The sequence below is a fragment of the Heterocephalus glaber genome, unplaced genomic scaffold, assembly GCF_053883595.1.
Source record: "Heterocephalus glaber isolate CG9 unplaced genomic scaffold, H.glaber_assembly_v1.0 deba00001497, whole genome shotgun sequence".
Taxonomy (NCBI): Eukaryota; Metazoa; Chordata; class Mammalia; order Rodentia; family Bathyergidae; genus Heterocephalus; species Heterocephalus glaber.
Genome location: NW_028258320.1, coordinates 9225508 through 9248563, shown reverse-complemented (window position 1 = coordinate 9248563; position 23056 = coordinate 9225508). Strand labels below are relative to the sequence as shown.

The 23056-nt window shown below is 36.0% G+C and overlaps 1 long non-coding RNA gene across 2 annotated transcripts in view; it reads left to right on the top strand.

Annotated features, from left to right (window-relative positions):
• The first annotated feature begins 335 nt into the window (after nucleotides 1–335).
• Nucleotides 336–23056, top strand: part of LOC101711770 (uncharacterized) — a 48929-nt gene continuing 26208 nt past the window's right edge. For both annotated transcript variants that reach the window (XR_002395555.2, XR_015440273.1), the window contains exons 1-2: nucleotides 336–455; nucleotides 4522–4641. This is a non-coding gene — a long non-coding RNA (uncharacterized LOC101711770). The remainder of the gene's footprint in view (nucleotides 456–4521; nucleotides 4642–23056) is intronic.

The following is a 23056-nucleotide window of genomic DNA, read 5'->3' as shown; positions in this document are numbered from 1 at the left end:
CATTTCACATTATGTTGTGGGACTGTATGAGATTGAACAAAGGTTACTCCATGTTGCCTCACTCGATACTCCCCCTCCCCTTCTAAGTAAACCATGTGATGTCATTTCTGGGAAGAAAAACAAAGGTTCACGGAATGCACAGTGTTCTTTAAAATTACCCGACTCCCCATAAACAGGAAATGTACTGGAACATGCTATCTACTATCTAAATGTACTGGAACATGCTATCTAAATCCCCCAACCGTCAGCATCTCGCTTTTGTAATCTCTGCTTGCTAACTTCCCCTTGCAACCCCTATAAAAGAGCCTCGGACTCTGAGCCAGTTGCCTCTCTAAGCTTGTTTGCTTGGAGGGTGTCATCTGGCCAGACTAATAAAGGTCTGTTTTACTTTCCAACTTGTCCAGTGTGTTCCCTCCCGGGTGTTCTTTGCTGCAGTCAGCTCCTCGGAGCGTTTGGTAAGGCCCTCAGTCTTACAATGTATTATACCTTTTAGTCCTTATTTACATTTTCAGTTTCTCACACTAGAGAAACTATTTGGTATTTACACGTATGTGTCCTGTTTATTTCACTTAAGAGTATTGCCTCAATGTGCATCCATTTAGCAATAACTGTCTCTAATTTCTCACTTTTGATGGCTGAGTAGTATTCCATTTTATAAAAAACCCCACATTTTCTTGATCCAGTCTCCAGCTGATGGGCGTTTGGGCTGTTTCCAAGTTTTAGCTCTTACAAACTGTGCTGCTATGAACATGAGTGCACATATATCACTGTGGTATGATTCTTTTAATTCTTTGGGGAAGATCCCCAGCAGTGGAATAGCGGGGTCAAATGGGATTTCCAGTCCTAGTTCTTTGAGGTATCTCCATACTGATTTCCACAGTGCTTGCACCAGTCTACACTCCCACCAGCAGTGGAGCAGGGTTCCTCTTTCCCCACAGCCCCGCCAGCATTTGTTATTGGTTAATTTCATGATAGCAGCCATTCTTTCTGGAGTGAGGTGGAATCTCAGTGTTGTTTTCATTTGCATCTCTCGAATGACCAGTGATGTTGAACATTTTTTCATGTATTTATTTACTATTTCTACTTCTTTGTGTGAGAAATGTCTGTTCATTTCAGATGCCCATTTTTGGATTGGGTCTTTAAATTTGGGAGGTCTGATCTTTTTAAGTTCTTTATACTTTCGAGATAGTAGACCTTTGTCTGAGGAAGAGCAGGTGAAGATTTTTTCCCACATTGTGGGTTGTCTCTTCACACTGCTGGTGGTTTCTCTTGCTGTGCAGAAGCTTTTTAATAAGAAGAGATCCCATTTGTTGATCGTTTGTGCTAGTTCACGGGCAACTGAGGTTTTGTTCATAAAATCTTTTCCTACACCGATGTCTTCAAGGGGTCTACCTAACCTCTGTTCCAACTGGTTCAGAGTTTCTATTTTAATATTTAGATCTTTAATCCATTTTGATTTTCGTTTAGTGCATGGTGAGAGATATAGGTCTAGTTTTAGTCTTTGGCAAGTTGAAGCCCAATTTTTCCAGCACCATTTATTAAAGAGGCTATCTTTCCTCCAGTGAGGGTGTTTGGCTCCTTTGTCAACAATGAGGTGGCTGAGTGTATCTGGAGTCGTTTCTGCATCTTCGAATTTATTCCACTGGTCCTCAAGTCTGTTTCTTTGCCAGGACCATGTTGTTTTTATCACAGTAGTTTTGTAGTATAGTTTCAAGTTGGGGGTTGTAATACTGCCTGCCATGTCTCTGTTACCTAGAATTGCTTTTGCTATTCTGGGTCTCTTCTTGTTCCAAATGAATTTTTGGATTGTTTTCTCAAGGTCCGTGAAGTATGCTGCTGGAATTTTGATGGGGATTGCATTGAATTTATATAGCAGTTTTGGAAGTATGGCCATTTTCACTGTTGATCCTTCCAACCCAGGAGCAAGGGATGTCTTTCCATTTTCTGATATCGTCTTCAATCTCTCTTTTCAGAGCGCTATTGTTTTCAGAGAAGAAGTCTTTGATTTCTTTTGTTAGGTTGATTCCTAGGTATTTCAGTTTTTTGGATGCTATAGTGAAAGGGATTGTTTGTCCTATTTCTCTTTCAGTGAGTCTGTTGTTCATGTAGAGGAAAGCTACTAATTTTTGTGTGTTGACCTTGTAACCAGCTACTTTACTTTGGTTATTAAGCCTAGAAGACCTTTGGTGAAGTTCTTGGGGTCTTCTATATAGAGTATCATGTCATCTGCAAATAATGACAATTTGACTTCTTCATTTTCTATCTTTATTCCTTTTATTTCTTTCTCTTGTCTAATTGCCGTGACTAATGTTTCCAAAACTATATTGAACAGGAGTGGAGATAGTGGACATCTTTGTCTTGTTTCTGACTTTAGTGTGAAGGATTTCAGTTTTTGACCATTTAGTATGATATTGGCTGTTGGTTTTTCATAGATGGCTTTTATCAGATTGAGGTAGAGACCATCTATTCCACTTTTCTGTAGGGTTTTTATCATAAATGCATGTTGGATTTTGTCAAATGCTTTTTCTGCATCTATGGAGATAATCATATGGTTTTTGTCCTTGGCTCTATTGATATAGTGTATTACATTGATTGATCTGCATATGTTGAACCACTCCAGCATCCCTGGGAGGAATCTCACTTGGTCAGGGCGTATGATCTTCTTGATGACCCTCTGTGTTCTGTTTACCAGTATCTTGTTTAGGAGTTTTGCATCTATGTTCATTAGTGAGATTGGCCTATAGTTCTCTTTTTTTGGTTGGGTCTTTCTCTGCTTTGGGGATCAAGGTGATGCTTGCTTCCAGGAATGAATTTGGGTCTATTGCTTCCCTTTCAATTTCACTGAAAGGTTTAAACAGTAGTGGCAGTAGTACCTTTCTAAATGTCTTGTAGAATTCAGCACTGAAGCCATCAGGACCTGGGCATTTCTTAGTTGGTAAGTTTTTAATTATGTCTTCGATTTCATTGATTGCTATTTGGTTGTTTAGAATTTTTAGGTCGTCTTTGTTCAACTTTGGTAATTCATACGTATCTAGGAATCTGTCCATTTCTTCTGTGTTTTCCATCTTATTGGTGTATAGGTTCTGGAAGTAGGCATTGATGATCCTCTGGATTTCTGCTGGGTCTGTTGTAATTTCATCCTTTTCATTCCTAATTGCATGGATTTGGGCCTTTTCTTTCCTTTTTCTGATAAGGTTGACTAAGGGTTTGTCAGTTTTGTTTATTCTATGAACTTTTTAACTTTCAGAAAATTTCCTAGACCTTTTCTGTCTTGTAAATTGCTTTCCCTAATACTGTAGCTCACACTATGGTGATACACCAATGATCTGTAGTGCAGACTATCAGACATATTGTTTGACTTTTGCTTAATTTTTATTGTTTTCTTTTACCCAAGAAAAGTATCATTTCCCCAGTTAGATTCTATGTTCTTCAGGGAAACTATCATTATTATTTGCTGTTTACCATTCTTCTCTTTCACAGAGACTGAAATAAGTTAGTACTTTAAACAATTGTCTAAATAAAATATGTTCTTTGTCAATAAGAACTCTTGTTTTTGTATATTGAAGGAAAGGTCTACACCACAATAAGAGAAATTCTATCACTGAACATCTTTGCAACTTAAAGGGATTGAATAATCAGTATAGTGCTATTAGAGTGATCCCAAGCATGGTTTAATCTGAAAATAATCATGTTGCTTGCACTAAGTTGACATAAGAGGAACATTAGAATTTTTAAGGATTTAGTTATAAAAAGAAATTGAAGAGGGTGGTACATCAACTCACACCAGTATTGTATAAAGAGTTATTCATGCTTTTCTGCAACCATAGATCATCCTCTCTGAATGACTGGCTTACAGAATTCACAATGTATCTTTTTAAAACCACAAAGCCAAAGTAGCAGAAATATTTTTGGTATTTCATATTCTTACTTATCAGTGTAATGACTAAATAATAAATATCATTTCTAAGATTACTGTTAGAAATAGAATGCAACTTGTTTATTTTTTAAAAGAGTTTGTCTTGTTTAAACTAGTTTAATTGGATATATACAGAGGAATCAAAAAGGAAATAATAAAATGCATAATGGTGATATTCTTCATCATTTCACTTTCTCAATAAATGAACTGAGAAAAATGCATGTGTAAGATTTGTTGTATCAACTCCACAATACCACTGCATTATTTTATAAGAATGTTATATTTCACTACTAGTATGTATAGAATTCAATTTTTATGTTTTGCATTTTTCATTTCATTTCTCCAGTAGACTAACAGTTTAATAAAGCCAGGTAGTTGTGCTGATTTCTGGAATGGTCCTGGTGAGTGTTCATGCTGTGTTCAGACGTCCTTGCCCTCATCCTGTAGGGTGTATAGTGAGACTGCTCTTCCCTCCAGCACTGGACACAGACACCTTGTGCCCGTGGCTTTGCCCAAGGAAAAGTGGACACAAATGACACAGCTGACTTCCACAGAGAAACGTTGTGGACCTGAACACAGCACCCGTTTCTCTTTACTCTTTACAGAACTGTAGTGTATGAAGCGGTGACAGTCTAGTGTCCAGAGAGACACAATGTGGATCGGGACCTGAGCCTTCTCTGACATGTGCTGGAACACACGTACAAGAGGAAATTCAATCTTTGCTGGTACAGTGTATTTTTATTTTGAGATTGTTGGTTATCATTGCACAATCACACCTAATGACTGTATCCCAGGGCCTAATGAGCTACTGTATTATTAATGTCTTTACTAATCTTTGCTGATTGGTGAATAAATAATTGGATGGTTTCATCTAGTACTTCTTATTACCCTGTGAGCTGCTATGCTTTTTACATACATATTAATACATTTAATTATTTTTAGGAAATCTTCTAAAATGCACATTGTTATCTCTATTTTGTTCCTTACAAAAGTATAAATCACCTAAGAAAACTGGAAAACATACAATAGTTATATAGGATTTCCAAAGTTTAGAACCAGGCCCATTATTTGAAAATAAAAGTGCTCTGAGAGATGAATCTAAAAGAGAAACTCAGAATACAAGCAGTCTTGTTCCTGTATATCAAGGGAAATTAAGTGCTTCTGGGAAATATAGTATAGAAATTCGTGTCTGTTCCTCACTTTATCACCTATAAGTGTGCCAAAGAAAGCAAGGTAACAGCACTCTAGTCTCTAGAGAAGAAAAGAAAATCTACTTTGGTGGCAGGAGCATATTAAATACAGTGTGTGGGCATAAATACTACACAGGACATCATATTTCATATGAGAGGTCATGGAAGTTCTTCTGTCGGTGACTTTTAAGGTCTAAAAGTCCTGTGGGGTGCAGGGGACTTGTAATTGACTAGAAATCTCAGCTATCAGACATGCATATCAAATGTGGTGTCATAAAATTCTTTTTTTTTGTATTAAATTCTTTTGTTGGTACATTGTAGGCATACAACACAATTACATTTCTCATTGGGAATTGTACCTTTACATAATGCATCTTGGTTCTTATTTTTTCCCATTCCTAGCCCTCCCTTCACGCCCTCCACCCTTCCCTATTTACAAAGACTTTATTTCCATTTTTTCCATTTCTCATCATTTTTTCCTTTCCCTTCTTTCCTTTCCCCTGCCCCTCCCACTACCCCTACCCCTTTGGACCTTTTCTTCCAATTTTACATTATTGATTATTCATTCTAATCATTGGTACATTTTAGGTATACAATATAATGACAATAAAATTCTTAAAATTTCCTTACTTCACTTGGGTGAAAAAAGAGGTCCATAATATCAAGAAGCCATTCCTTGATGTAAACTCAATTCATTGTCTCAGAAATATTGCCGGTGACCAAATGGGAAATATTGGACATCTCCAGGGAGGTTTCAGTTTGATTAGAATCAGAATGCAAGATGTTTTTCCTAAAATTTAGACTATTCAGCACAACTAAAATTGCTGTCTATCTTTTCTATTGGCATATCAGTGGCCAATTAAAGTCATAACCAGTTTTTATACTTGTTTTCATAAAAGTTTAAATGATGAGAATTATATAGAATACTTATCCTATTTTTAATTTTTATTCAATGGCTTCACATTCATTTTGGGTTTATTTCAAAGATCTTAAAGACCTAAAATCTCTTCTGACAAAAATAATGTTATCTTAATATCTTTATAACATTTCCTCCAAATACCATAATTTTGGTGTACTTATTTCCATACTTTCTTTAGATAAATGACATTTTCATGACATTTGCCTGAAGTGATGTTGGTATTCAATCTCTAAGGAATCTTGAAAGACAGAATGTCAAAATACTGGATAAAATATGTCATTATAAATATACATAAAATAAATTTTCTTAGCTATGCATATGCAGAATATTAATATTTCATAATCCTCTCTCCTAAGACTTCTGTAACAAAAGCATTAATGTGGCAGAAAATATTTTGAACCCAAATTCATATAGATGATACTATATTTATTATATTAAATTCAAACTGCTGCCAATTGAATAGAAGGCACTTAACTTGTCACTAAACATTTTGAGCTATATTGACTTTGGTATTAATCATTCTTTAGGTGAAAGATACAAGCTCTGTGTGTGTGTGTGCGTGCACGCATGACCATGTGTGTCTGTGTGTGTGTTCCTCAGGCACTGTGTTGCGGGGGCAGATATGTAATTAAGAACACATTCCTAAGTTCATTGTTCTCCTGTTCCAAAGACAATGGCAGCCATCTAAATCCAAATATCTTCATATATTTGAAAGGAAAGAAGAAAGAAAGGGAGAAAGGAAAGGAGAGAGGGAGGGAGAAATAAAAGGAGGGAGGGAGGTATAGGGAGGGAGGTATAGAAGGAGGGATGGAAGGGAGAGATTACATTCAGATAAAAAATGAATGCAAATAAAATAACTCATACCCTATGCATACAAATTCACTAGAAGACAAAAAATATAATAAAGCAAAATGTACACAAATCTAGTAAAACCCAATCATCACAGAGAATTGGCAGAAATCCACATCATCTAAAAGGGAGATGGAACCTAGGGATGGTAGGATGCAAACAAATCACCCAAGTACCTGGTGGAATAAAGCCCTACCTATAGGGAGCAGAGGGAGAAGAAGGCTTAGGAATGGCAGGGTCAGAGGCTGGGAACATGGCTCTTCATGGAGCAGCACATGGGGAAAAAAAACCCTGTGTACCTCAGAACTGTTAAGGTAAGGACATGAAGGAAGGAAGAAGTAGACAAAATATTCTGCAGAAACAAAAGAACATCATAAAATCAGAACGTATACCAACTCACTCATCCCCCAGAATAATACTTGAATTAAAGAAATTGTGATTCATGATACTAACAAAACTTGGCACTCCTAAGCAACAACAAAAAAATCTAATTCTTCACCCAAATCCTTCACATCTTTCTATACAGAGCAGCATTCATTGTTCAGGAAAAATGAGATATTTCTATACAGAAAATACCAGAAGACAACTTAAAAAGGCCTCCATATAAAGAATCCTTTAAGCTTTCATGTTTGTCATAGGTCCTTTTTATAATTAGACAAAGTCATGGCCTCCATTCAAAAATATGTTTTAAGTTCATTCATAATGTGAAATGCATAGGATTACAAAGGAATAAATTTTTTTTTTTTTGGTACCGGGGATCTAACTCGGGTCCTTGCACTTGCACAGCAGGCGGTGAACCACTGAGCTAAATCCCTGGTTCAGGAATAAATTTCTTAAAGTGTAATTTTCAAGATTTTTAATGAAATATTTGATATGCACTGTTGTTAATACAAGTTTTACTCCTAAATGAATAAGCTTTACTCTTAAAAATGTTAGTGTATGTAAGTAATAATGAGAACATGCTGTTGCTACATTATATAAAAATATCTCCAATGTCTACTACATCAGGTTCATAGGAAACGATGATACCGCCAAGGCTGCCTCGGTTTATAAAGGTAGGGAATACAAAGTTTCAATTAGAGATTAGTGAAAAATCTATTTAAACAAGTTCACATATCCTATGTGTGTGCAAGTGTACACATTCATTGGAAGGAGAAAAAGAAACTAATAAAAGTAGTCACCAAGTGTAAGAGTTAAAATAGTGACACATCTCAAAGTAAATAAAGAAAAACATTGGAGTTCTCAACTAAGTTAAATATTTCTTAGGTATTAGACCAAAAGCATTATTCATAAAATTTAAAAAGTAATAATTTATGCATCATCAATATGCAAAACTATTGAGCTTTGAAAAACATCAATAAGAAAAGAGAAATGACAAAATAGGGGCCAGGAGAAAACATTTGCAGGAGACATGTCTGAAAGATTTACATCCAAAACACACAAAGAACTCATACTTCAATTAAGGCAAAAAGTTTAACAACTAAGAAGATTCAAATAAATCATTTACTAAAAAAGCTATAGAAATTAATATAAACTACATGAAATTTATTCAGACTCATTAACCCTGAAGGTTTTCCCCACTTTTTATTATCAGAGATAAAATAATTAAAAATGTCAATAATAACAAATTTTAGATCGGAAGCAGGAATCCTCATGTCTTGCTGGTGGGAATGTAAAATAAGTCTCTGACTTTATATAATGTTTTGATAGTTCCACAAAATGTTAAATAAATGTACAGAGCATTTCCACTCTTTTTTTTTTCAAAGTAGAAAAAAAAATTATTGGGAGAAAGCTTCTGCCTAAGAGAGACAGAAGGGGGACTAGAAAGTGGGTTGCCCACCCACCCCATGGTTCAAAGATGTTTTTTACAGCAAAGCCATGTGGTGAGGTGGGTACAAAGTGGGACAAAACTATAAGACCCAATGGAAACTTACAAGGTGGGCATGAAGTGGGACAAAACCATGACCAACCAATAAGATTACAGGTACAGTCACCCAGGTAATATTGATTAAATGGGGGTCAAATGGGAGAGCAAGTCACAAAGCTCCACTCTTAAAAACTTACTCAGAAAATGAATAACTGATAATTTTAAATAGGAAAAAAGGTCTAAAGATGAAGGGGTGAAGGGAGGGGAAGGGAAAACTATGAGAAAAGAAAAAAAATGGAAATGATGTCTATGTAAATAGGGAAGGGTGGAGGGGGTGAAGGGCACACAGGTAATGGGGAAAAAATAAGAACCAAGATACATCAAGTACAGGTACAAGCACCCAATGATAGATGTAAACTAATTGTATACCTAAAATGTACCAATAAAAGAACTTCAAAAAAAAACCTACTCAGAAAATAAAAATAGAGAGCCACAAAACATCTGTACAGAGATACTCATAGCAGAATTATTCAAAATGGTCCAAAAATGGTTCAAAATTTAAGAGTCTAAATGTCCATCAACTAGTGAAAGGAAAGATAGAATGTGTGTACTTATAATGGAATATTAGTGAACAATCAAAAGGAAGGGATTGTGGATGCAAGTTATAACATGAAAAAATCCCTGAAAACACATACAGTTAAGGAAGTCAGAACTGGAGATCACACACTGTTTGGCACCATGTATCTGAGGCACAGCTATAGAGGCAAAAAGCATGTTTGTGGCAGCCTGTGCTGGGCAATACTTCAGGAGCAGGTCATACCTGGAAATGTGTGTGAGACATCTAAGTCTTCTAAAACTGACTTAGAGTCATAATTGCACAAAGAGATAACTTTGCTAAAACATTACTGAGTCACAAACTCGAAGACCTTGAGGTCGTATGATTTGTAATATATGTAACATTTTATTGTTAAAAGATGGTCACATATGTGTGGTTGAGGTTCAAAACAGGGTGAAATTGCAATGTTTAAGATGAGTCTTTTCTGTGTATTATTTCTACACTCTTTTTCTTTTGAATCGTGTGATGTGACTTGCCAAATCAAAAATTAAAATAAATTAATTTTAAAAATCTGTTGGTTGTGACTACCATATGTAATATTATTTTAAATGTTACATTTTGTCTTCCCTCATACTACTACTATTTTCTTCTTTCATCTATCTTTCTAAAATGTTTTATTAATATTATTCATGGTTTATAAATCCTCATCGAATTTCATTTTATTGGTACATTTTAGGTATACAATTCATTTACATTTATCATTGGGTGTTTGTACCTGTAAATGATGTATCTTGGTTCTTATTTTTTTCCCCATTACCTGTGCACCCTTCACCCCCTCCACCCTTACCTATTTACATAGATTTCATTTCCATTTTTTTTTCTTTTCTCATAGTTTTTCCTTTCCCCTTCCCCTCCCTTCATTCCTTCATCTTTGGACCTTTTTTCCTATTTCAAATTATCAGTTATTCATTTTAATCATTTTAACCCTTGTTTACACTATCAGTTTCTCACACTAGTGAAACTATTTGGTATTTACACGTGTGTCCTATTTATTTCACTTAAGAGTATGGCCTTGATATGTATCTATTTAGCTATAAATGACTCTAGATTTTCATTCTTTATGGCTGAGTAGTACTCCATTTTATAAAAAAAAAACACATTTTCTTTATCCAGTTTCCAGTTGATGGGCACTTGGGTTGCTTCCAAGCTTTAGCTATTACAAACTGTGCTGCTATGAACATGGGTGCACATATATCACTGTGGTATGATTCTTTTAATTCTTTGGGGAAGATACCCAGCAGGGGAATACCTGGGTCATATGGGACCTCTCGTCCTAGTTCTTTGAGGTATCTCCATACTGACTTCCACAGTGGTTGCACCAGTCTGCACTCCTACCAACAATGGAGAAGGGTTCCTTTCTCCCCACAACCCCGCCAGCATTTGTTATTGGTTGATTTCTTGATAGCAGCCATTCTTTCTGGGGTAAGGTGGAATCTCAGGGTTGTTTTCATCTTCATCTCTCAAATGACCAGTGATGTTGAACATTTTTTCATATGTTTGTTTGCTGCTTTTACTTCTTTGTCTGAGAAATGTCTGTTCATTTCAGATGCCCATTTTTGAATTGGGTCTTTGAATTTGGGAGGTCTGATTTTTTTCAATTATTTATATATTCTAGATAGTAGTCCTTTGTCTGAGGTACAGCTGCTAAATTTTTTTTCCTATGTTGTAGATTGTCTGTTAGCTCTGTTGGTGGTTTCTTTTGCAGTGCAGAAGCTTTTTAATAAGATGAGATCCCAGTTGCTGATTCTTTGTGCTGGTTCCTGTGCTGCTGAGGTTTTGTTCATGAAGTCTTTTCCTATGCCAAGTCTTCAAGAGTTCTACCTAACTTATCTTCCAGCAAGTTTAGTGTTTCTGTCTTAATATTTATATCTTTAATCCACTTTGATCTTAGTTTAGTGCATGGTGATAGGTATGGGTCTAGTTTTAATCATTGGCAGGTTGAGATCCAGTTTTTCCAACACCATTTATTAAATAGGCTATCTTTCCTCCAGTGATGGTGGTTGGCTCCTTTGTCAAAGATGAGGTGGCTGAGTATGTCTGGAGTTGTTTCTGGATCTTCTAATCTATTCCACTGATCCTCAGATCTGATCCTTTGCCAGTACCATGCTGATTTTATCACAGTAGCTTTGTAGTATAGTTTCAATTTGGGGGATTAAGATACGCCCAGCCATGTCTCTGTTGCTTAGAATTGCTTTAGCTATTCTAGGTCTCTTCATGTTCCAAATGAATTTTTGGATTGTTTTCTCTAGTTCTGTGAAGTATATTGTTGGAATTTCAATTGGCATAGTATTGAATCTATATAATAGTTTTGGAAGTATGGCCATTTTCACTATATTGGTTCTTCCTACCCATCTGCAAGGGATGTCTTTCCATTTTCTTGTATCCTCTTCTATATCTTTTTTCAGAGTGCTGTAGTTTTCAGTGTAGAGGTCTTTTACTTCCTTTGTTAGATTGATTCCTAGATATTTCATTTTTTTGGATGCTATTGTAAACGGAATTGTTTCCCTAATTTTGCTCTCAGTGAGTCTGTTATTTGTGTATAAGAAGGCTATTGTTTTTTGAGGTTGACCTTGTATCCAGCTACTCTACTGAATCTGTCAATTAAGTCTAGAAGTCTTCTGGTGGAATTTTTTGGGTCTTCTATGTAAAGTATCATATCATCAGCAAATAATGACAGTTTAACTTCTTTTTTTCCTATCTTTATTCCTTTTATTTCTTTCTCTTTTCTAATTGATGTGGCTAATATTTCCAGAACTCTATTGAACAGGAGTGGTGATAGTGGGCATCCTTGTCTTGTTCCTGATTTTAGCATGAAAGTTTTCACTTTTTGACCATTTAGTATGATGTTGGCTGTTGGCTTTTCATGGATAGCCTTAATCAGGTTAAGATTAAAACCTTCTATTCCAATTTTCTGTAGAGTTTTTATCATGAATCGGTGCTGGATTTTGTCGAATGCTTTTTCTGCATCTATTGAGATGATCATATGGTTTTTGTCCTTGACTCTCTTAATATGGTGTATTCCATTTATTGATTTACAAATGTTGAACCATCCTTGCATCCCTGGGATAAATCCGACTCGGTCAGGGTGTATGATCTTCTTGATGACCCTCTGTATTCTGTTTGCCAGTATCTTGTTGAGGATTTTTGCATCTATGTTCATTAGGGAGATTGGCCTGTAGTTCTCTTTTTGGGTTGGGTCTTTCCCTGGTTTTGGAATCAAAGTAACACTTGCTTCCAGGAATGAATTTGGAAGTATTTCTTCCCTTTCAATTTCCTTGATGAGTTTAAAGAGTAATGGCATTAGTTCTTCTTTAAATGTCTTGTAAAATTCAGCAGTGATGCCATCCGGACCTGGGCTTTTCTTTGTTGGTAAATAGTTTATTACATTTTTCAATTTCACTCATTGTAATTGGGGTGTTTAGAATTTCTATATCTTCTTCATTTAACTTTGGCAATTCGTATGTATCTAGGAATCTGCCCATTTCTTCTGTGGTTTCCATTTTATTGGAGTAGAGGTTCTCGAAGTAGGTATTGATGATCCTCTGGATTTCTGCTGGATCTGTTGTGACTTCACCTTTTCCATTCTTAATTGCATGTATTTGTACCTTTTCTTTCTTTTTTTTGATAAGGTTGGCTAAAGGTTTATTGATTTTATTTATTCTTTCAAAAAACCAACTCTTTGATTCATTGATTTTTTGTATTGTTCTCTTAGTCTCCATTGCATTGATTTCTGCCTTGATCTTTATAATTTCCTCTCTTGTATGAGCTTTGGATTCGTTATGCTCTTCTTTTTCTAGGAGTTTGAGGTTCTGCAATAGGTTATTTATCTGAGTTTTCTCTGTTTTCCTAATATGGGCATTCACTGCTATGAATTTCCCACATAGAACTGCTTTCATTGTGTCCCATAGATTCCTGTATGTTGTACTGGCATTTTAATTTACTTGTAGAAACTGTTTAATTTCTTCTTTAATTACTTCTGTGACCCATTGGTTGTTCAAGAGGGTGTTATTCAGTTTCCATGTGTTTGTTGGGTTTTTGTGGTTTCTTATGTTATTGATCTCCAATTTTATTGCACTATGGTCTGATAATATACAGGGGGTAACTTCAATTCTTTTACATTTACTTAGATATGTCCCATGAGCTAGGATGTGGTCTATTCTGGAGAATGACCCATGTGTAGCTGAAAGAATGTGTATTCTGATTTTGTGGGGTGGAACACTCTGTAAACATCTATTAAGTCCATTTGTTCAATAGCTTGGTTCAGTTCTAGAATTTCCTTGTTAACTTTTTGTCTAGATGATCTGTCTATTTGTGATAGTGGGGCATTGAGGTCCCCCACTACAACTGTATTAGTGTTTATTTGGTTTTTCATGTCTATTAATATTTGTTTTGTATAGTTGGGGGCATTTGTATTTGGTGCATATATATTTAGGATTGTCATCTCTTCCTCTTGGATTGTTCCCTTCACAAGGACATAGTGACCATCTTTGTCTCTCTTAATTAGTTTTGGTTTGAAATCTACTTTGTCTGAAAATAAGATTGTTACCCCTGCTTTCTTCTGGGTTCCTGTGGTGTGGAGAACTGTTTTCCATCCTTTTACTTTCAGTCTATGAGTTTCTTTTTGAGTTAGGTGTGTTTCTTGTATACAGCATATTGTTGCATTTTCCTTTTTAATCCATTCTGCCAGTCTGTTTCTTTTGATTGGTGAATTGAGGCCATTAACATTGAGGGTTATAATTGATAGATATTGATCTATCCTTGTCATGCTGTTTTACTTTTGTTGGCTCTTTTATTTCTTATTTTTTCCCCCTTTCCCATTAGTGTCTTACCTTGCCTGGTGGCTTCCCTCTGTTGGGCCTCATGGAGTTGTGGCCTTCATTGCTTTTTTCTAGGATATTGCTTAGAATTGCTTGTAGTGCTGGTTTGGTGTTCATGAAATTCCTCAGGTATTCTTTGTCATGGAAGTATCTAATTTCCCCATTGATTTTGAAAGATAATTTTGCAGGATACAACAGTCTAGGTTGGAAGTTATTTTCTTTTAGGGCTTGAAATACTTCACTCCAGGGTCTCCTTGATTTGAGGGTTTGTGTTGAGAAGTCTGCTGTGATTCTGACGGGCTTTCCTTCGTAGGTGATTTGTTTCTTTTCTCTAATTGCTTGTAGGATTTTGTTTTTCTGTTGGGTTTCTGGAATCTTGACTATTATATGTCTAGATGTAGTTTTTTTTTTTTTTTGATCATGGCTAGCTGGAGTTCTATATGCCTCACTTATCTGTATGTCCAATTCTCTACCTCTGTCTGGGAAGTTTTCCACTATTACTTCTGTGAACAGGTTTTTTAAAATTTTATGTCAATTGTGCTTTCTCCTGTTTTTTCATGGACTCCTATCAATCTTATGTTATTCTTCTTTGCATCATCTAGCAGTTGTTGAATCGATTTCTCATGGTCCCTTACTATTTTTAAGAAATCTCTATTTTCATGGTCTCTAACTGCAATTCTGTCTTCTATATCTGATATTCTATCTTCAGATTCCCTTAATTGGCTGTGGATACTTTCAGTGGAGTTTTTGATCTCCTGAATATCTGTTTGAATCTGTTTCATGGATTCTATTTCTTTCTTATGTTAGGTGATCATAGTTTCTATTTCTTTCTTATGCTGGGTATTCATGCCTTCCAGCATGTTTCTGAGCTCATCTATTTTTTTTAATCTGTTTCTGTTCTAGATCCTCTAATCATGTCTTTCACTCTGCTCACCATCTCTGTAGATATCTGGGAGATTATTTCTGCTTTGAATTTTTCTAGAGCCTCATCCATCTGTTGTGTTACTTCCTGTGCTATCAGTTCAGGGTATCCAGGTGGTTGGTTATGGGAGTTTTCCATCTCATTTCCCCCAGGATTTACCCTTGGTGGAGTGGAAGTCTGAGTTTGTGCCTTGCTTAAATGTCTTTTCATTTTTGTTTTTTGTACTGTCCTTGGTTTAACTCCTGGGTTGATAGTGTGAAATTGCTTATTGTAGGTATCTTTGTTGCTTGTAATTAGAACCCTTATGAAATGATTATTTCTCAGAGGTGTTTTCCAGATATAGCTGGTCTTTCAGTTTTGAGTCTCTAATGACTCTAAGGCTATCTCATTTTCCTTATACTAGGAAGGTTCATTGACTAGATCAATAACAACACCTTAGCCCAAGTGATACAATCAGCAACACCACTGCATCAAGTACATCTTCAAAAATGACATTTTGTGGTAGTTATTAATCTGTCACCTTTAGCTGTGTGAATTAAATCAAGATCGAGGACCAACCCAACATATAGTGAATAAACTCTTTAATATAACAACTTTACCCTTTGGGATGGGGAGTTAGAAGGGGTTGAGGAGGGAGGGATAGATGGGAAGAAGGATAGAGGAAGGTTAGCAGTGTGGCCAGAGGACACAGGTGAGAAGGAAAAAGAGAATAATAGTAAAATAAAGCAGAATTCCAAATGAAGACCAAAACAGGGACAAAAAGGGAAAACGAACAATGTGGGAGAGCAAGAGAGTGAGTGTAAGAGAGAAAGGAAAGAGAAAAGAAAGAAGAAAAGAAAAGAAATAAAAGGAGAGAAAAACAAATATTTGCAAAGAGCAGGAACAAAATTAAAGATAAGAGGAGCAAAAGAAAAGGAAAGAGAAATAAAACAAACTAATAATACTAATTTTAGGAATAAAAAAAACAATGAAGATGTAGGGCCTCTTTCAGGGTATGTCTCTACTGTCACAATAGACAGCATGGGTAGCAGTGTGCAGATATGTCAATGAGTCTCAGCAAGCTAGTCGCAGATCCAAGAGATTCAGGCAGATTTCTGGCTGCAAGTCCCAAGTTGAGCTCCCCGTCCTCCTGTAGGGTTGAACACTGCAGAGTTGTATTGCAGGTTCCAGAGGCCCTTCCCCTGAAGATAGACCCATTCCTGATGGGAGGTGAAGATGACTCCAACTCACCCAGTACTGTGGTCTGGTGGTCTGGTGTTCTCTGCGTCTTTGTAGTGTGGAACCAGGTGGCTGTACAGAGAAGAGGCCAGAGGAGTGCGGGGGTGGTGGTGTCCAGTGGATTGCTGTTGGGGCGTGGGCTGATTTGGTGTGTTCCGGGTGACTCGCGACCTCGGTAGGGAGTCTGCAAACCTGCCTGTCTGCAGCGGGCTGATTCGGCCTCGAATTTCATTTTAATCGCAAATTATTTTTTCCTTAATATAAAGTCCTTTAAGTACATCTACTCACTAGGATTTTTTTTTACTAACTTTATAAACTTTTCCTCACATATAAACATGTTTTCATACTATCCAACGGTGAGCCTTCAAATGTAAATTTTATCATGACATATAAATTTCAACCAGAAATAAAGCTCAAATGATCCTTTCTGCATACTGTTAAAAACATATAAAAGCAAGAAAAATCAAAGGATAAATGATATATTAATGGAAGATTAAACCTTTCACAAACTAGGAGCAGAGCTTTTCATCAAGTACAAAGCAATCTCACAGATATGGGAAAAAAATTCCCCGATGGTGTCATATATTTCCCTATATATATATATATTTTATTCCTGGTGGGTAATTGATACAGAAAATATTAATCTTACACAGTTTAATCTTATGCAATATTAATCCCATAATATAAAATTTGAAATTATGTCTGTAATATTGGATAATGATATTGGATCTGTATGAGTAAAAACATTGATCTCATTAGCATTTCTATTAGAACATAGTATGCCCTTGCATTGGTGTTAAGTTATTTTCAAGATGTGCCAGGAAGTAAGCTGGTGTGTGGTTGCCGACTCGGAAAGTTATGTAGTCAAAATCAACTCTATAAGTAATCATGATGTATTTTCTGGTTTGTTCATTCTTTCATCTGTGGAGTGAACAAATAAAATCTTATTTAAAAGTAATATGAGGAGAAAGCATTAAGTCACAAGGAAAAGAATATAAACCCCAGAACTGTAACTGAAATGACACCAAAGAGTTTCTGGATTAAATTTTAATGTATCTCTTCATTCTAAAAATGTATATTTTTAAGAAGGGAGAATATAATATATATATATATATATTCATGATGCTAATATATGTGTGTCAAATGTGCATAGTTCTGAGTACACTTTCTGTGTTTTTCATTTATTTTTACCTGACATTACAGTAATTTACCAATAATATAAGCCACTATTTCCATATAACCAGCCTTTTGAGCAAAGAATCTGAATTTGGACTTACATTATCTTTAAAATAATTCTAAATGGTAGATATTCTTTTCTTAATTTTAGGAAATCCAAGTTTAAAAAATAGTGGTCTCTTTATCAAAATCTCATAGTAGTAAGTAGGTAAGTAAATAAATCTGGAGTTTAAATTTAGCTCTGTGTGATGTGCATCTTGGTCCTTTCTAACATGTGATGTTTGGGGCTCCCTTTTTGCAGAGCCGGGTAATTCTCCTCTGAATTAATTTCTCTACTTTACTTCATTCATAGTTCCATGGACCAACAGTGGTTAATGGATATGTAGCTGAGAAGACTCTGGCAGACATGGAAACCTGAGGTTAACACATCTGGAATCTTGGGTGTCAGCCACATCATGACCCAGGGACCCTGAACAAGTTTCCCGTTCACCATTACACAACTTTGATTCTTTAAGCATAAAAGAGTAGTTCCTGTTGTAAAAATTACATGGGATCATGGTTTGAAAAGTGGACCACGATGTAAATATGAGTCATCTACAAGCCAGGAGTGTAGAGTGATAATCCAGGGCCGGTTCTTATTCCAAGTTTAGGTGTCAGTGTCAATATTCTGGTCTATGGTTAAACTCTTCGTTTCTGAGAACACACGCCTATGATGTTTTTGAATTTTCTTTTTAGAGTTACAACAGGAAACTTTGTAAAAAATATAAAGAAGATTTAAAATGACTAATACCTAAATCTGGTACTTGGGACACATTCTTAGTAATTTGTGCTTTTCATAAATTCCCCCAAATTCTGAGGCCAAGAATATCTAAACGAGTTGAAAAATCTTGTTTACTATTCATTTTTATTGACCAATATGTCTTAGCACAGCTACAGTGGTATTTTTGTTTTGACTTGACAAAAAATGTAGACTCAATACTAATTTTCTAGACACATTTTTTTCTGTCCTCACTATTCCTACAAGCAGTAGGTGGCGTTGGTGAGCTGCTCGTTCCACCGTTCAGAGTCTGACTTTCTGCGACTCAGCTGCCAACTACCTGGTGGTGTGCTGATAATGGTACCAAAAGGCAGCCAACTCAAGGAAAGCTGGGTTATATTATTACTGTCAAAGCATTCTAAATGTCAGTGCTGTATTTTACAGGTATGCTGGGAATGTGGCGATATGCAGATTCTCTATTAAGGAAACAAGTTACATGTATTACTCCTTCAGTTCCCCTAATGCAAGGTCTATGCACTGTATGGTGAATTTAGAATTCTTTTGAAGATAAGAGAGCTAGAAAAGATTAACAAACACATTGTAATGCCTGTCTGTTAAACGTTCTTCAGCCCTCATATGTCTGACTGTGATAAAAAGATCAAAGTATATGAATTATTAACTACATTGTCAACATTTAAAATTTTACAAAATCAGATGCCTATTTTCCCTATATCGACTCAACACTTTGTGCAGTGACAGCTATTCATAACTGAAAACTCCAGCCAAGCAACATGGAGTTTAAGCGATTTTAGGTTTTATTGTTTACATTTTTTATATCTGGAAGACAGAAAATGCTTTCAAATATTTTTCCTCCGGTAGGTATTCTTTTTAAATACAGGCCTTTCTGTGTGTCCTTGCTATACTCCACTCTGCAGTTTTCTATACAACACTCTGATGGATGAAGAGGGCCCTGTACTTAGTTGCTTAAGTTTCATATCAAAATTTTATTACCTATCAGGTGTCAGAAAGTTGCTACCAAGATATTTAAAACTAAACCAAACTGGAGCCAATCCACTTCAAACAATAGACACATAAATGAACATATCTACCTGCCAAGTCAGAGGTCTTAATATTGAACACCTTAAGGAACCATACAGAATAAAGAAGTACAGAGCACATCGGTGTAGGGAATGGATGATGGAGGTATGGAGAAACAAACACATCTACTGTGCTGGGCAGTATTCATTGTCAAAAACCTTGAGTCCATATACTACATACACAAAATGTATCTGGCTACAGTCATGTGCCTACTACATGTTTGAAACCAATTCTGCAAGGTTAGAGGAAGGAAGCTGGACTCTGGCCTAGCCTCTCTATCTTGCTTGCTCTTATTTAATGTATACATGAGGTCAAAACCTTCACCAGCTATGCACATACAGGGGACATGAATGGTTAAGAACCAGATAAAATTATTAGAGAGCAATAGCTCAAATGAGATACATTGTAGTAGAGCCTATTTCCTAACCAAGAAAGTTTGTTGTGGCTCCAAAATTACTTCAAAATAAATCAGTATTCTGGTTTTCAAAATAAAGTATGTCATTTATATGAATTGGTTCTTTTTTCCCTATTCTGATAGTTCCAGCTTTCTCTTAGATAATATAAATTGTGTTTCCAGTTCATTGTGCTGGACAATGTCTGCTACTTCTACAAATACAGAGAACATTTAAAGGTGAGCGGAAGGAAAACTTCAGACCAACTTTTATCTTATGAATAAAGATGTCTAAGTTTCAGTTAAGTTGGATAACCTTAACAACAAAAAAATTTTAAAGTGTCTAAACATTTGTCTCTTACCTTCATGTCCACTTGTAGAAGTGTCTAGAGGAACATCTCTTGGGTTGTTTCTTTGAACCACCCAGTGATACATAGTACTTTTCTAGCATGACACAAATATGACTTTGGAATTTATGCTATTGTATAAAGATTGTGCATGCACTAACACAGACCCTCAGTTTCAGTGGGTCTATATTACAGGTGTTCCTATTCACAGTGTGTGTCAGATAAAGGTCGACATGGGCAGGCATGTGCTTCTGTGTGCGCATATTCTAGTCCACAATCATAGTCAGGCGAGGGGCTCAGCATTCAGAATGGCACTGGTGTGGTTGCTGTAACAGAAGCAGCACCAAGTGAAGGTGGTATCCAGCTTACTGACAGCTTGGCCTGGAAGGACACAACCTTTCCTCCCCAGCTCCTGGGTCCAGACTAGTTTTAGTTCCCCAGGCCATGGATACATAGGAATTAAGAATGTGGAAAAGCAGATGTAATGTTTGATAAACATTCTACTCTCTGCCACAAGAGCCTTTTCTGCACCTGACACCTAAGAGGATTTTGCAGGGGGAGGCAAGTCACTATAATATGATTTGTGCTAGGTAAACATATATGTCTTTTATGTAAAATGGAAGAAAATTGTTGTGCACTCAGGTGAATTGTACATGTGGTTCGATAAGAGAACATGTTATCTGGAGAACTTAAGGGCCAGGAAATATATTTTCTTATTCTTTTTCATGACATAGGTTCCACACAGATTGTGCTTTTAAGTGAGCAAATGATACGAGCATTCAGAGAGCTGATCGTTTTCTATTATGATTTGGTGGTTCCCAAATGCTGGGGCAGCATGACAGTCACAAGACTCCCGGTTCAGCTCTGCTCCTGTATTCTCACCTGCAGAATGGGTCCGAAGGAATTGCTTCTATTCTTTACATATCTTTTTGTTGAGCTGATTATTCTATAACTCACTCAGTTCATATTCCTAAATTAATAATCAAATCATTAGTTTTATTCCATTTTTGTTTCATATCCTCTCATTTGTTTTCATTTATGCCTAATAAACTTCACAGTCAGAACTTTGGAAAAATGTTGAAAAAACTGTATCCCTAAGATTATGGATAGGGACTTCCTGGTCCACATTTCCAAGCTGAGCCAAATGGGTAGGGAACCATGGCAATTTCTCCTCAAGGTTTTGAGTTTGTGGTCTACTTTTAGGTAGTCAGAATGTTCGCAGCAAGTGACAGGTTTTCCCATGTTGTGATTAGAAACTACAAAATGATCAAAGCATCATATATTCTGGGTGTATTGTTCATACTATAGAATGCTTATGGTCTGCATATACTTTTTGCAATCTCTTTAGAGCAATTTATCATGGGTACATCTACCAACTGTAGATTATGCATCAGTGGGAATCTGTTTATATTTTATCACTAAGCAATAATAAAGAGTGATCTTCTCTTGTAAATGTTTTTCTTATACATTCTTAAAGCAAATTCAAAAATGTCAATAAGGAACCCATATGAAATTGTATATCTAGTCCTCTACACTGCCACTGAGTAATAGGCCGACCGTGTCTTCTATTTTGGAAGGTTAGAGCCTAGAGGCAGACAGTGCATGTGCTTCTGTGTCTCACTTACCAGGATGCAGAAAGCTGTGCAACCAGTATAAGCGAGTTATTTTAGAAGACATATGCATTTCCTTAACAGGATTTGGACAGCAGCCTATGTATAATCCTCTGGTGGCTAAAGAGGCAAAGGATTGTCAGAACAGTTTGGTTCATCCAGCAATAAAGTGCAGAATTATCATGACACTCACTTGGCACCTGTGAAACTAACAGAATTAAACTTTAATCCTCAGAAGTCTTTCAAACAGGATGCTCCTAAGAGGTAAAAAGCAGTGTTATTCATATATGCTATGTGATTGGAGTTAGTTAAAAGTAAGATGATTTAAAGACCAATATCAGCAACTTATTAGTTTGTCCTCATTTAATTTTTGGCGGTTTCATGGATTGAATGTTATTTTTCATCGAACCCTACTCATAAACAGAGGTCTGTTTTCATTCTTCTAAGATTAAATATTGATTATTTAGTGAGCAATGATGACCCTTAATATCTGCATTTATGTTTTGATGTACCCGATTACTACAATGCACATAATAGCAAATAGCATTTTAATTTTATTTACACTATTTGTAATTAAGAAAATATGAGGTATTTTAGCTCAACAGCAAAACCACATTTTATGGCCAATAAGATGTAAAATACCAATGTCTATTTATTTTATCTAATTGTCAGGGACCCGAGTTCGATCCCCGGTACCAAAAAAAAAACCAAAAAAAAAAAACCGAAAAAAAGAAACGTTTTTATTTGGGCCAAGGATTTAGTTCAGTGGTTTTGCTGCCTGTTGTGCAAGCACAAGGACTCAAGTTTGATCCCCGGTACCAAAACAAAACAAAACAAAACAAAACAAAACAAAATAAAGTGAGGAGAATTTCTTACATGAATTGTTTTCTTAATCTTTAGTGTCTTATTAAGGATTTTCTGTCATTAGGCAGAAATCATTTAACTACGTATCACTAGTGTCTAGGTATTGAGACTCTAGTGACTATTTATATGGAAGAGTAGAACATCTTTGGCATTTGAATTCTTCAGTTTTACTTTATAAAAGTCAAGTTTTCTACTCCACAATTAACAAGTTCACACTTGTTATGGGATAAAATGATTTTATTCAAAATTTTCACATGAAATTAATTTTGGAGCCAAGTCAGGTTTATTCTGTGGGCTGATTACTCCTTGAAAGTTGCGGCATGGTTCTTGGTATCACAATCCCTCTACTTCCAGAAACATGCAACGTTCCTAAATGGCACAAGAAAGAGCACTAAGATGGTGAAGAAAAACACAGAACCATTTCACTGGCTTATTCAGAAGTCTGTAACTTTATTTTTCTACCAGGTCCCACACACTTCTCTGGCTATCCTCCTATATA